Genomic DNA, 12,977 nt, shown 5'->3' with positions numbered 1-12,977 from the left:
CTTATGTTTCTTTTTAGACTGTGAGCCCTTTGGGGACAGGGAGCCATCTTATTAATGTATTATTGTTTTCTCTATGTAAACCACTTTGGGAACTTTTGTTGAAAAGTGGTATGTAAATATTCATTTGTTTGTTGTGATGGGGTAGCAATATTTGTTTATCTTGATGTCTTTTCCATTCATTTACAAAGCTGGAGTTGGACCACAACAAAAGGTGTGGATGAGTGAAGGGAGCAGGATCCTCTTTCTTCCTCTGCCTTAGCTCCCCGTTCTCTGTTGCTTCAGGCACTTTCCAACCCAGCCTGGTTCACATGTGCACAGCTTGGTTAGTCTCTGCAACTTCCCAGTCCCTCTCTAGACCTGAATGGGGCAGGCACATGGAAAGCAAATGCAACTACCTCCGTCATATTTGGTTATAGCAGGCCTGGACAACATAAGGCCCGGGGACCAGATTCGGCCTGCAGGGACTATTTTACTGGCCCCCAGGCATCCAAGAGCAACATAGGACCCCTGCTAACTGGGCACAGAGGCACCTTTTAATGTGATGATTCTCTTTATTTAGCAGCGGGAGAGTAACTGACCTTATCCACCCCCAGCACAGTACCTCCAGTGACTGTGGCTGGTGTCTATATGATGTTTCTTTTTAGATTGTGAGCCCTTTGGGGATGGGGATCCATCTTAATTTTTATTTATTATTTCTGTGTCAACTGCCCTGAGCCATTTTTTGAAGGGCGGTATTATTATTATCATCATCATCATTAGGAGCTGGAAACTGCCTTATAGTGCCATTATATGCATCTTTTCTCAGAAATATGTGCCATCTGCTAAAAATTGACTTCGGCCCCTACACATCAAGTTGTGGATGGTTCTGGCCTATCAGGGCATTTGAGTTGTGCAGCTCTAGGTTATAGTGATAGTTACTGTAGCCAAGATCTATGAACTCCCACGCCCTGTGAATGCAGTGGTGTTCTCTGTATCACCACTGGCAATCTAGTATGGGGGTGATGTAGATAGCCATAGACCAGTTTTTGAAAACAGAACTCTGTGGAGCTAGTGGGCATACTAAATTCTATGATTGTACAGTATATTGAATTACTGACTACTTTTATTGGGTTATTTGTTTTAACTTTTAAACTTATATTAATAAATGTGTAATTTAATAAATCCGATTGCAAGATACTGAGAACATAAGTTTTATAACATTTTTATATGTTACAACAGTGTTATAACATTATAAGTATTGTGATCGTGAAGCTGAGAACTGGCTGTACAAATGTGGCTGCAAGATTACAAAAATGTGTACAGCCAGTAAATCTGGTCTCCAGCTCACGACTTGAAAGACCAGCTCCAGGTCTTATGGGTGGCTGAAGAAGAAATAATTCTTGAGCTCTCCACCCTTACGCTTGTGTGTGTACACAGACACACACATAATATTGTTATGCTGCATGCAATTCCAGTGTAATGAACAGTGACCAGACGGAACACAACCTAGTGACCTCATCAAATGTGGCTGTTGGCTATTGTGCAGGCACTGCCTTATGATGTCTGCATTGTGCAACTTTGCCTCACCCCTCTTCCTCTGTCACTGCTTTCTAACAGATTTAAACACATGATATTGAAAAGTTCTGATTATCTAGACCTGTTTCAAACTGGCTTTCAAGTGGCTATGGAGTTGAGACTGCCTTGGTTGGCCTGATGGATGATCTCCAATTAGGTAATGACAGAGGGAGTGTGACTCTGCTGATCCTTTCAGATCCCTCAGAGGTTTGAGATACCATCGACCGTGGTGTCCTTCTGGGTCACCTGAGGTAGACATGTGCATGAACCGGTTTGGCAGTCTGTGAAAGACCAGCATTTGAGCCAGTTCGGTGGTGGGGAGGGGGTTGCTTTAAGGCATGGGGAGGGTGTCGTTACCTCCCCGGCGCTGCTGTCAAAATCGGGGCGGCTCTATACCCTCTTGCATGGGCATGGGGCGGCTCTATACCCTCTTGCATGCATGCCAGCCACTTGTGCTATTACGTTGACCAGAGCGGCAAGGGGGTATACAGCCACCCCACGCAAATGATTTTGACAGCAGCACTGGTGGGGGAAGTGTTGTGGGGGAGGTAAGTACACGCTCCACATGCCTTAAAGCAACCCCCCCCCAGGAGTGCACAGAACCAGTTCTGTGCATATCCCTAGCCTGAGGGTGGCACTGATCTACAGTGGTTCCGTTCCCACCTCTCGGGTAGATTCGAGTTACTGTATGGAGTTCCGCAAAGCTCCATACTTCCTCCAATGTTCTTTAACATCTACATGAAACCGCTGGGAGAAATCATCAGGAGATTTGGTGCAGGGTGTTATCAATATAACCTCTACTAACTGGGCAAAGAGGCACCTTTTTAACGTGGTGATTCTCTTTATTTAGCAGGGGGAGAGTAACTGTCCCTCTCCACCCCCAGAACGGTACCTCCAGTGACTGGTTGCTGGTGTCTATCTGATGTTTCTGTTTAGATTGTGAGCTCTTTGGGGACAGGGATCCATCGGAAGGGCAGTATAGAAACCTTATTATTATTATTAATATGCAGATGACACCCAAATCTGTTTCTTCCTGTCAGCTTCATCAGGAAATGGCATAACTTCCCTAAATGCCTGCCTGAAGGCAGTAGTGGGCTGAGTGAGGGATAACAAACTAAGGTTGAATCCAAATAAGACAGAGGTATGACTGTGAGGGATAGGGACCTGAGAGATAGTTTAGATCTGCCTGTTCTGTATAGGGTTACACTCCCCATTAGTGTAACCTCATCAGGTACATAGCTTGGGAGTGCTCCTGGACTCCAAACTCTCTCTGGTTTCTCAGGATGAGGCAGTAGCCAGGAGCACTTTTTATCAGTTCTGGCTGATAACATCAGCTACGACTATTTCTGGAGGTAAATGATCTTAAAACATATGCTGGTAACCTCTAGGCTTGACTATTTTATGGCACTCTACATGGGGCTGCCTTTGTACAAAGTCCGGAAACTAGGTTAGTCTCTGGGACAACCCAAAGGGACCATATAACATGGATTCTGAAAGAATTGTACTGGCTAATGCTATGTTTCGGAGTGAAATGCAAAGTATAGGTCATTACCTATATAAAGCCCTGAACAGTTTAGGTCCAGAGAACTTAAGAGAGTGCTTCCTTTATCATGAACCCTGCCATCTATTAAGATAATCTGTGGAGGCCCGGTTATGGTTGCCGCTGGCTCTTCCAGTGGCGTCTTAAGGCTAGGCCTTCTCTGTGGCTGCCCCAGGGCTTTGGAATGCACTTCCTGTCAAAACAAGAGCTTCTCCATCTCTGATTGCTTTAAAAACCCTTAAGAAAGGTCTTTTCTCAGACTTTTAATTAAAACTAATTTTAAACTGTTTGTTTTACTCTGTGAATTGTTTAATTGTTTGTTTTTATTCTGTGTAAATGTTTTAATTGTAACTTGGATAATGTACAACTCTCTCTCTCTTTCTCGTCTATCTATCTATCTATCTAGCAATCAGGAAGTATATAAATATGATAAATTTATGTTCCTTTATATCTGCCACTAAAATCTCAGAGTAGCATCCTCAAGTTGGCATCTGGCAATAGTTTGTGCACATACTTTCTAAAGTGCTTGCTTTAGTATGATGCAGCCTGAACACAGTTACTCTAGAAAGTCAGTGGACATGCCTGTGACCATCTTAGAGCTAGGAAACAATGGGAGAACACTGACCGTAAACCTAGGCCAGGGCAAACAAAGGAGTATCTGCTGGTCCTTGTCACTCTGGGCTCTTAGAATACTCAACCGTGCAGACTATAGATTAATAATGAGAATGTGCATATGGAGACAACTGAGAGCATTTGTGTAATTATTATTTTTTTTTTAAGTCTGACCCACCTCTAGGCTAACTTACACGTTCCTTCCAAACAATTTTAAAAACAGGTAGCTCTGTTTGCTCTTGCTTCTTCCTGTAAGTCACTGTCTGCTTTACCCCCAAACATATTGAAACTGTACAAGTTTAAAGAGAAATACATCATGAAAATGGTTTGTAGAACATATTGATATGTTGTTGCTACGGCAAATAAGTTGAAATGACAATTTGAAGACTCTCTTTGAAGGGCAGGGATATTTTTTTTCATCTGAGCCTGGAGCTACTGATTACAGATATTAGAAGACAAGGATCTGGTGACATTTGTCGCCAACACTTCAGAAGCAGAAGAAAGCAGGTGTTGCTGTGAAGCTGAAATATACTCAGCCATTGGAAAATAGAAAAATTGCCTGAAACACTGCCTAAACGTGTCAACATTAAAAGGAACGAAGATGAACTGTAGATGACCTGCAGGAGTTGTTTACAACATGTGCAGAGCCTTCAGAACATCACACTCCAGTTCCTGTGCTTGCCTTAGAATAGACTGGATTAACTTTATGTTGCTTCTATGACAAGAGAAAATGAAATGCAGGACTGATTTCTGTATTTAGATACAAAATGCTTACCAGCAAATGACACTTCATGTGCTTAGCATAAACATGTGACAATTACAGTAATATATTTCAAGTGAGACATGCTATATAAACACTAGCAAGTGCCCATCAGAAGGTAGGGATGGTTGAAATCTGTACCATGGTTCAATTTTTCGGAACTTTCATGCATGCAGCTAGAGGCAATTTGAGATGAGAATTGGCCTACTTGCTGCTGATGCCAAAATGGCCCTTAACTCTGCGTTCTGCAAGCTTTTTCCTTTCTGCTCTTCCTAGTGTGTTGATATGTTTTGGGAGCTGTCTGAAAGGTCATGTTTCCCAAACTCAGTCTGTTGACTTCACATTTCTTTCAACTTTGTGACAGCACCTCTCTTGCACTTGAGAAGTATTTTGGCAGATGGACACATTTGCTTAGGGAGATCTGGAGCATTATTCTAGAAGACCTTGTATGGCAGATTCATTATTTGCTGTGGATTTTATCTGATGATGGTACTTTTCCTTGTTGAACTTTTACTTGCAGTTGCTGTTGTAGAACATAATTATGCAGAGCAATACAAATACGGTATATAATATGCTGCAGAATTTGAAAGTATATCCAGAAGCCTCACAGTCTCAGCTTTTGTGTAAATAACAACTGGAGTTCTCTAGTCTATGACTGTGCAGAGAAGCTAGAACAAATAGGAGCAGAAGCAGCTAATGTGTCACAAAAAAGAAGGGGCTTTATCTACAGTGATCCAAGAGGAGAAAGTATATGCTTGAAGAATTCTCTCACCCCACACCCAAGACCTTTCACACCTTGTTTTTGCACACATGTTTCTCTCTAATGTCATAGACACTTGTACCTTTTGCAGCTAGGATTATTCAGAAGAAAACATATCATGCAGTGTTGAGAAATCTATATTATTTGCACCAATTGCAAAACTTAGGGACTACTCACATGACCATTTTGGCATGGAATGGCCACAGGAAAAGCCTCATCAGTGTTGATTCTCATCTAGGGAGCTAGGGCAAAACTTCACATGAAGGCTCTCCACATGATCTGTGTGGAAAGCCTAAGAGGGTTCTGTGGGGAGAGCGGGCTTGACAATGAGCAGGCGCAGATGAGCCACTCGCAGCTCGCCCTGGGCAGCTGGATTGGCTGCCCGCACAATTACTGGCTCCATCGCAGAGCTGGTTGGGGCGGTGGGCACTGGGGTCCCAGAAGTCCACGCGCTAGTACACGGGGCATTTTGGGGAGCCCCCCAACACCGGGAGGCTTGTCATTTAACCTCATTTAAGAGTGGGGGGGGATTAAGCAGGCTTTCCGGCGGGAGCCATGTGGCTCCAGCTGGTTCACAGGTGTGGTGGGAACCGGACTGGGCTTCCTTAGCCCGGTTTCCACTGTGCGTGTGAATAGCTTCATGGTGTTTTAAAGCATTATCAGTCCCGGCTGACTTGGTTTTTATTTAGTTAATTTAAAAAACCAGCCAGCTTGGGTCTTTTGTGGATTGGGACCATAGGGGACTTAAACCATACTCCCACCTGGACTTGATCCATGGGAGTATGATCCACATACTATTTACACTGGAAGAAAGCGTCTATTGGTACCTATAGATTTCCACCACCCCCTGGGGTGAATAGCATCTTGATTGGGCCTTTTTCCACAGGAGGGCCCATGTAGGGTAGGGTTAAAGCCTGTCTACTCATGATCTTTAAGAAATGACTCAGAGAAAAACTAAGCCCATCATGGCTATCACCATGACCACCGGCACCATGTACTGAAATGGGTGTGTGAACAATCTGCATGGGACCAAACTAGACATTCACTGGAATGCATTTTAAAGAGTGCCTTTTCATTTTTCACCAACCCCCACCCCCAACCAAAAAAACCTCACCAACTGTGGTGGTTGGGGGCTGATCCCGATAGGGAGACATCACGTGAGGAGGAAGATTTAGCTTTTTATCCTCGTGCCATTTTCCAACCAAAAATCTGGGTACAAGCATGCCTCTTTAGAATGCATTACCATGATTGGCCCTAGTTTTTCCTGTTTACACAATCAGATGGACTTCTTAATTACTGAAAAGAATCTGAACCTTGGTTGTAAACAAGGCCTGAATTATAACTTTCAACCTTCCTAAGTGCTCATTGGAGTCAGCTAAATAGTTGATGTGTGAAAAAGGGATGTTTGTCCCTTTGTTTATAGTTGTTTTTTGAAGTGTCAAAAAACTTCAAAAAAAATAAGCAAAAGCTTATTTTTGTCCATTGATATTACTGTTATTAATATGGAATTATAATTGCACTTGACTTCCCTGGGCGTTTGCCTTGCACATGAGCACATTTATGTTCCCCAGCAGAAGCCTTGATTTTTGTCATCTGTGCCTTGCCCATTAATCACACAATGCTATAAGCCATAGGAGCTGGTGCAAATCTCTTCACATTTCCAAATGATAGCTGTGAGTAGTCAAAGGCGGTGGTGGCACCAAAATATTTGGAAGGGCAAAGAACAAACAAAGTAGATTGTGAGGAGGCCAACTCTGTCTTCCATTTTAACACTTCCCAGACAGAAACTTCTCTAACTTTACATGAATGCTCTAACTTCTCTAAACTTCTCTAACTTTACATGAATGCATGAATGATATTCAGATATCAAAAAGACTGATTTCAATAAGATTTATAACCAAGCAAAGCTGTTTAAGATAGCAGCCTTGATTAAACATTCTAATTTAAGATTTTTCTCAATTTAGTTCTTGGTGTTAGAACTTGGTGTTGGAACTTAGTTCTTGGTGTTGTAACAGAGGCTTTTGTAGGTCTGTCTGTGTGATGGTCAGTGGTGGCACAGCAGCTGAAGCCATGTTTGTTATATAAAACATCCCCAGTTCCCAACAGTAGGCTTGAGCCCTGATCATAATCATACCTATTGGATATGACACCCAGAAGTTACAGTGAGCATTCATTTTGATTCCTGGCATAATATTCTTCCGATACTTTATACTAACAAAGCATTGTTCAGAGCAAAGCTACACCCTGAATGCCTTCAGCTTAAATCATTGACAGAACATTCCTCAGATACACTCTTTCCTGTTCTTAAAGCACAGAATGAAATAAAATTTCCTGTCAGTGTAGCGAAGGACTCCTGATGGCGGGGCGGGGGGAGGGAACCTTCTAATTATTTCCAGTCACTTAGAACAATTTTTTGCACCCACAAGAGGTACATAGTTGACTAGACACCTATGGAAACCTAACAGGCTGGAGACAGGAATAATTCTGAAAACAATATTTATGTTTATTTAAACAAGTGGGCCCCAGGATGCTGGAAAACATCAACTATTTTTTTTTAATAGTTAGATTTATATGTCGTCCTACTCCCATAGGACTCAGGGCGGCATACAAGCAATAACATACAAAGCAACACAGTTCTATAAAATACATCATACATAATATCATAACCACAACCCCATACAGTACTCATTACATGACATAATAACCATGGATTACCAGATCACTCTACGACCAGCTATCTCAGCGACTGAGATAACTATAACTATAGCTGGTTATAGACTACACTATCATTGTTTTTAAAGTGATTTTTCTTTAAGATGATCAGCCGTTATCCACGAAAGCTGTGCTTTTCAAACTATGACCAAAAACCTTTACCCCAGATGAGTGAGGGCTTGTTTCTGGGGGTGCAGACTGCACTCTCAGATGAGCAGTGCTGTGTGGTGCGGCACATAGCTCCGGAGGCTGGGACAATGCATCCCAGCCTCTGGGGATCCCACAATGCACTGCATGACATGCATGATGCGTTGGAGGATTCCCCCAGGAGATGGGTGCTCTAGGTGACACTCTGGATGGGGTCTCACAATCAGTGAGACCTGGTTTCTTCGAGTGCGCGGGGAGAGTGGGCCAATCTGGCAGCCCACACGATTGCTGGCTCCGTGACGGGGCTGGGGGGAGTGGGGGCCAATCAGCTCCAGCATGCCTTGCACAAGTGCGCTGGGCATGCTGGCAAGACCCAAGGAGCCGGGAGGCGACTTTTTGCCTCTTCTCCGGGGGGGTCTCCTCATGCCCCCTCTGCATGGCACAAAGCCATGCCTACTCACGATCTAGAAAACCAGGTTTGTGTTGCGCTTGATCCGCAAACCTGGTTTTAGGGCAAGGGCTCTTAAGCGGGTTACCCGCTCTAGAACCACCGGGCTCGCAGCCAAGCCTGGTGGTTCTTACGATCTGCAAAAATTGGGCTAGGCAATCCTAGCCCAACTTTTGCAGATCATGAGAATAGCCCCTCTGTCTCTGTGTCAGCTGGAGCTAAAGATAGCTCCCGTGAACACATGATCCCGGAGCCCAGGTTAAGGGCTCACTCAAGCTTTTAAACCTGGCTAGATTTTTAAATGGGGCTAGGTGGTGCTGCCCCACCAGGATTGGCCCCTATCTCAGCCTTCTCATGTGCAGCCTAACCCAGGCTGGACTTCCCTAGTCTGGGTTAGGGTGCATTTAAGAACAGCCTTAGTGTCTTCTCCCATCACTGTCCACTGATTCAGCATAGGCCTTGGAACCTGTCCCGTTCAGAGGCATGGTGAGTTGCAGACAGGACAAGGTCTTTTTGGTAGCAGCACCTAGAACTCCTCTCCCTTTGTAGACTACAAATCTTGCAGGTCTTTTCTCAGGCCCCCATGCTTCAAGTTTTTTTGAGAGGCTATTAAGACCTTTTTATTTTACTAAGCGTTTAGCCTTAGTTTAATGCTCCACCTGGCTCTTCTTCTGTGGTTTATTTTTGCTGCTATTGTGCTGTATTTTTTTAGTCATTTAACCACTTTGAAGATCCTGTCAAGTAGAAAAGGAATTATTAATATAAATAAAGAAAATTTGTGGAACCCCAACTGTGAATTCTTTAAATCAGAGCCATTGAGCTGATATAACAGCAATAAGCAGCAAGTGGAGTCTATTGTTTGTATGTGCTCCAACTGACTCACACCCATCATGAGGTGGGATCATCACATTCCACACCAGCTGCAGCTGTTGGAACCATCTTCAAAGGCAGCTACACATAGAGTTTATTATACAAGTCTGTCATTGGGAATCACACAGGCATTCCGAAAGATTGTTATGTGCGACTCTGTTCAGTCTTTTCTCAGATGGAGTTTGTGATACAAATGTATAATTTGTGCAATGCTGTATGGTCTGTTAATATAACATTCCTTTGTAATTTTGTTCTAAGAAAGAGAGAAAATATGTGGAGATAGATTGCTAGCCCAGATTTTATTCAAAACAGTTTTGGGGATTTCAAAATAGTTTTTTGGGGATTTGAAGGAGACCTCTTTAGAAAAAGACAACTGTCTTTTATAAAATATAGATATATATCTTAAACTAGCTATTGTCATAGCTGAGTATTTACACAGGCTGCTTTGGCAAGGTTTAAATACTGGGCTCCACTATGAAACCTAAAAATGTTCTGGACATGAAGTTGTTTACATAAAATATGAGAAGATATAAAGTTACAGGGCTGGGGATTGGAAGAGATTTTAAAACCATCCTCTGTGTGCTGACGTCACATGGAAACCAGCTGCTGGGATGATGCTAAACGGAACTGTTTTTCAGTTTGCAAAAAGTTGCAAAGTTGATCTAATTGAGTTCTAAAGGCTGCCTTGACTGGGAAACTGATTACTTTCTTTTCTCTAAAGGATCAGTATTTTCAGAACTGGAAGCCTTTTCCCCACCTCACTGCTTTCATTCCTATTTTGCATTTGTACCCGAATACTTCTGAAGAAATCCTCCTCTACAAAAGGTAGGTTGATTTATTATTTTTATTTTATACTTCCCTGTTATTTTAGCTTCATTTGAAGTCAACAACAATACATTCAGAATGAGATGGCTTAAAAATTGTATCCAGGGGTTATTTAAACATCTGTCTAGATTTTTTTTAATTTAAATGTAGGTCAGTAATCATCTTAGTAAGAAATGGATTATTTAAGGAAAGACTGTGCTTTTCCTAAATGAATGAGAATCTCTTTTTTTAATTACACTTTGACTTTTAAAATTTTCAACAAGAGAGAATTTTGTAGCACGTATTCAGAATTTGGCACATCTGAATGGCTGAGTTGCTTGCAAGTCAGACGAAAGCTCTGCCTATCTGAACTGCCTTGTGCATCCACTTTTGTTCATCTCTGTTAAAACATAACACCTCCTTGGCTCATGTCACTGCATGTTATTTTTAGAAGCTGCTTTCCATACCCCAGAAGGGTATTTATTTCAAACTATTTTGACTTGTACGTGTATTTGTGTGCAGAGAGCAGAATAAAAGGAGAGAATAACGCTGGAGATTCTATGCAGCATTTAAAAAAAAAAAAACTAAAGGAAAGCTGTTGCAGAAAAGGGAGGGAGAGGAAAGTTCAGCTGATGCAGATGGCATTGATTGTTTGCATAAAGTTTACTGCTGTATTGAGCTTCTGACCTTGTCTAGGGCATGTCAAAAAGTGTTGGTACAGCAAAAGGACAGACGCTGTTCCCCAAGGCAAATGAACACCATGCCTCACTATGGATGGTAGTTATTTCCTTGTAAAAGAAAAGGCTTTCATTTATAATTGCAGAAGTTACCTTTAAAAATATTCAGGTTCTTCAAGCAAGCCCTTTGCACTGACTATGTGTAGTAATATGAAAGACTGAAGCCTAATTCTCATCTCCCAGGGAAGAATGGATCATCAGAGAGGAGAGACAGAAATGAGGAAAGGAGCAGAGGTTCTCTAAGGAATTTATCCACCATAATACCAGCCTGAGCATGTGGGACAAAATTGAGGAGTGACCCAATTCCCTGTGAATAAACATCAAGCTTGGGTTTCAGCATCTATGTTAGCAATTTACAATAAAGTGTAGAAGCAATGTGACCAAACAAAGGGAAAATGAATGAAAGGGAAGAGTGTACTCCTGAGAGCAAGCAGGATTTTGCTTGTCTGGCCCATCTGGATGTGTTTCACTAAATTGTATCTTTGTCCCACAGACATTTCTAGGCAAGGAATATCTTGCTCAAGTCCGCTAGTACTTCATATTTGCAAAATATTTTATTCACAACAACCCTATCAGAAAGGTCAGTATTGATCCCATTTTAGGAAGAAGCACTGATGCTCCCCAAAAGGAGTGGTTTCATAATTAATCCTAGGTAGAAGAGTCAGTTTCTGTCAGAAAGACAGCCAGAGTCACTTAGTCCAAGTCAGTTTCTTTAATAGTGGTATTGCACCAGTGCCCTCCTAGCCGCTAAGAGTGTTTAGGTAAGGAGGAGACTTTTGTAAGGCAAAAGCTTGAGTTATGACCTTCGGCACACTTATGACTATCTGATGCTACCTTAAAAGCAGTGCAATCACTCCCACTATGCTCTTCCAGAGCTTGATTGCGTTTGGGTTGTCTTCAGTGTGGATTTCAGAAATGTTGTTTGGTGGGAAAGCGATCGTATATGGCAAAGATTGATTTAAGCAAAGCAAGTTCTAGAAATGGCTCCTTTGTTTTACACACAGTTTATCTATAAATCTATGCATTAAAAGAGAAATCAGTGCAAATAAGGTGGAGTGCATTATTTTCATGCCTGTGCTATAATATTGATATATTTTACAATATTAATTGAATTAAACAGGTTTGGGGTCTTTTCTTATTGTATCCCTTTTCACAGGGATCTGACAAATCTTTATATTATTCAGGTCTGCTGAACAAAGAGAGGAAACCTGTAAATTCCTCCAAAGTCTATTTGAATAAGCTATAACAAAAAGTAAATTTAACAGAATACTGTGCCCTTTTTTTGTAAAGCAAACCAAAGCATTGTACATAATTGCAAACTTTTAGATAATATTACAGATGGCTGCAAGTGTTCTTTTAATAATGGCATTGAGGCGGCAAAAGATCTTTCCGTGCAATGGAAACTTTATGTAAGAATCTGTTTTGGAGCAACAGTCCTTGCAGTCCCTGGCACTGCGCTAGAACTCTGGCCCTTGAAGAGGTGGAAGCTTCATCTCCTGACTGCTTGTGAATGAAGCCAAAACTTTTCTTAAACAACCAGTCCTCCTGGTCTTCTTTATTAAGAATCTTGTGTATATAGCTCTGTTACTTGCAGTGTCCCTGATTTATCATAAAGCCATCTTGGATTTTTACAGCAGGTATAAACAGAAGAAAATTTGCTGGATTCCAGGTCAGTTTTGGAAAGCATTTGAAGCTGAGCTAAGAGAGGAGAAACTATCTGGAGCTTCAGGGTCAAATGACAGGTCTGGCTGAGATCTGGAAAGAGAAAGGACTAAATGCTACATTGCACAGGTAAGCCACTTAGTAACACCCAGGTAATTTTGAAAGGGAGTAACAGGAAGGAGTTCAGCTGTTTGTCCCTTTTCAGGGTACAGTGAAGCCAGTAAATAAAATGGGCCTCAGTTGCAGAGGGAGTTGAATCCAGCTCATAGTATTTGCATTTAAGGCATGCACTAGAAGGAATTTCATTTTGTACTGTCAGACCCAACATCAGCATGCAGTATCCTCAGACAGCTCCAGGAGGCATGTGGTCC

General features: G+C 42.1%; 1 protein-coding gene across 4 annotated transcripts in view; it reads left to right on the top strand.

Moving 5' to 3' along the window:
* SOGA3 (SOGA family member 3) overlaps positions 1 to 12,977 on the top strand; it is a 52,176-nt gene that overhangs the window by 37,044 nt on the left and 2,155 nt on the right. For 2 of the 4 annotated variants that reach the window (XM_053285841.1, XM_053285828.1), the window contains exons 9-10: positions 10,125 to 10,228; positions 12,579 to 12,735. The gene's annotated coding sequence lies outside the window, so the exon portion shown is untranslated. Of the gene's footprint in view, positions 1 to 10,124; positions 10,229 to 11,437; positions 11,525 to 12,578; positions 12,736 to 12,977 lie in introns of all 4 variants that reach the window. The other 2 variants (XM_053285836.1, XM_053285832.1) reach the window with 2 other exon arrangements.

The sequence above is a fragment of the Hemicordylus capensis genome, chromosome 1 (genome assembly GCF_027244095.1).
Source record: "Hemicordylus capensis ecotype Gifberg chromosome 1, rHemCap1.1.pri, whole genome shotgun sequence".
NCBI lineage: Eukaryota > Metazoa > Chordata > Lepidosauria > Squamata > Cordylidae > Hemicordylus > Hemicordylus capensis.
The sequence above is the reverse complement of the archived record's forward strand: the minus strand, read 5'-3'. Positions and strand labels throughout refer to the sequence as shown.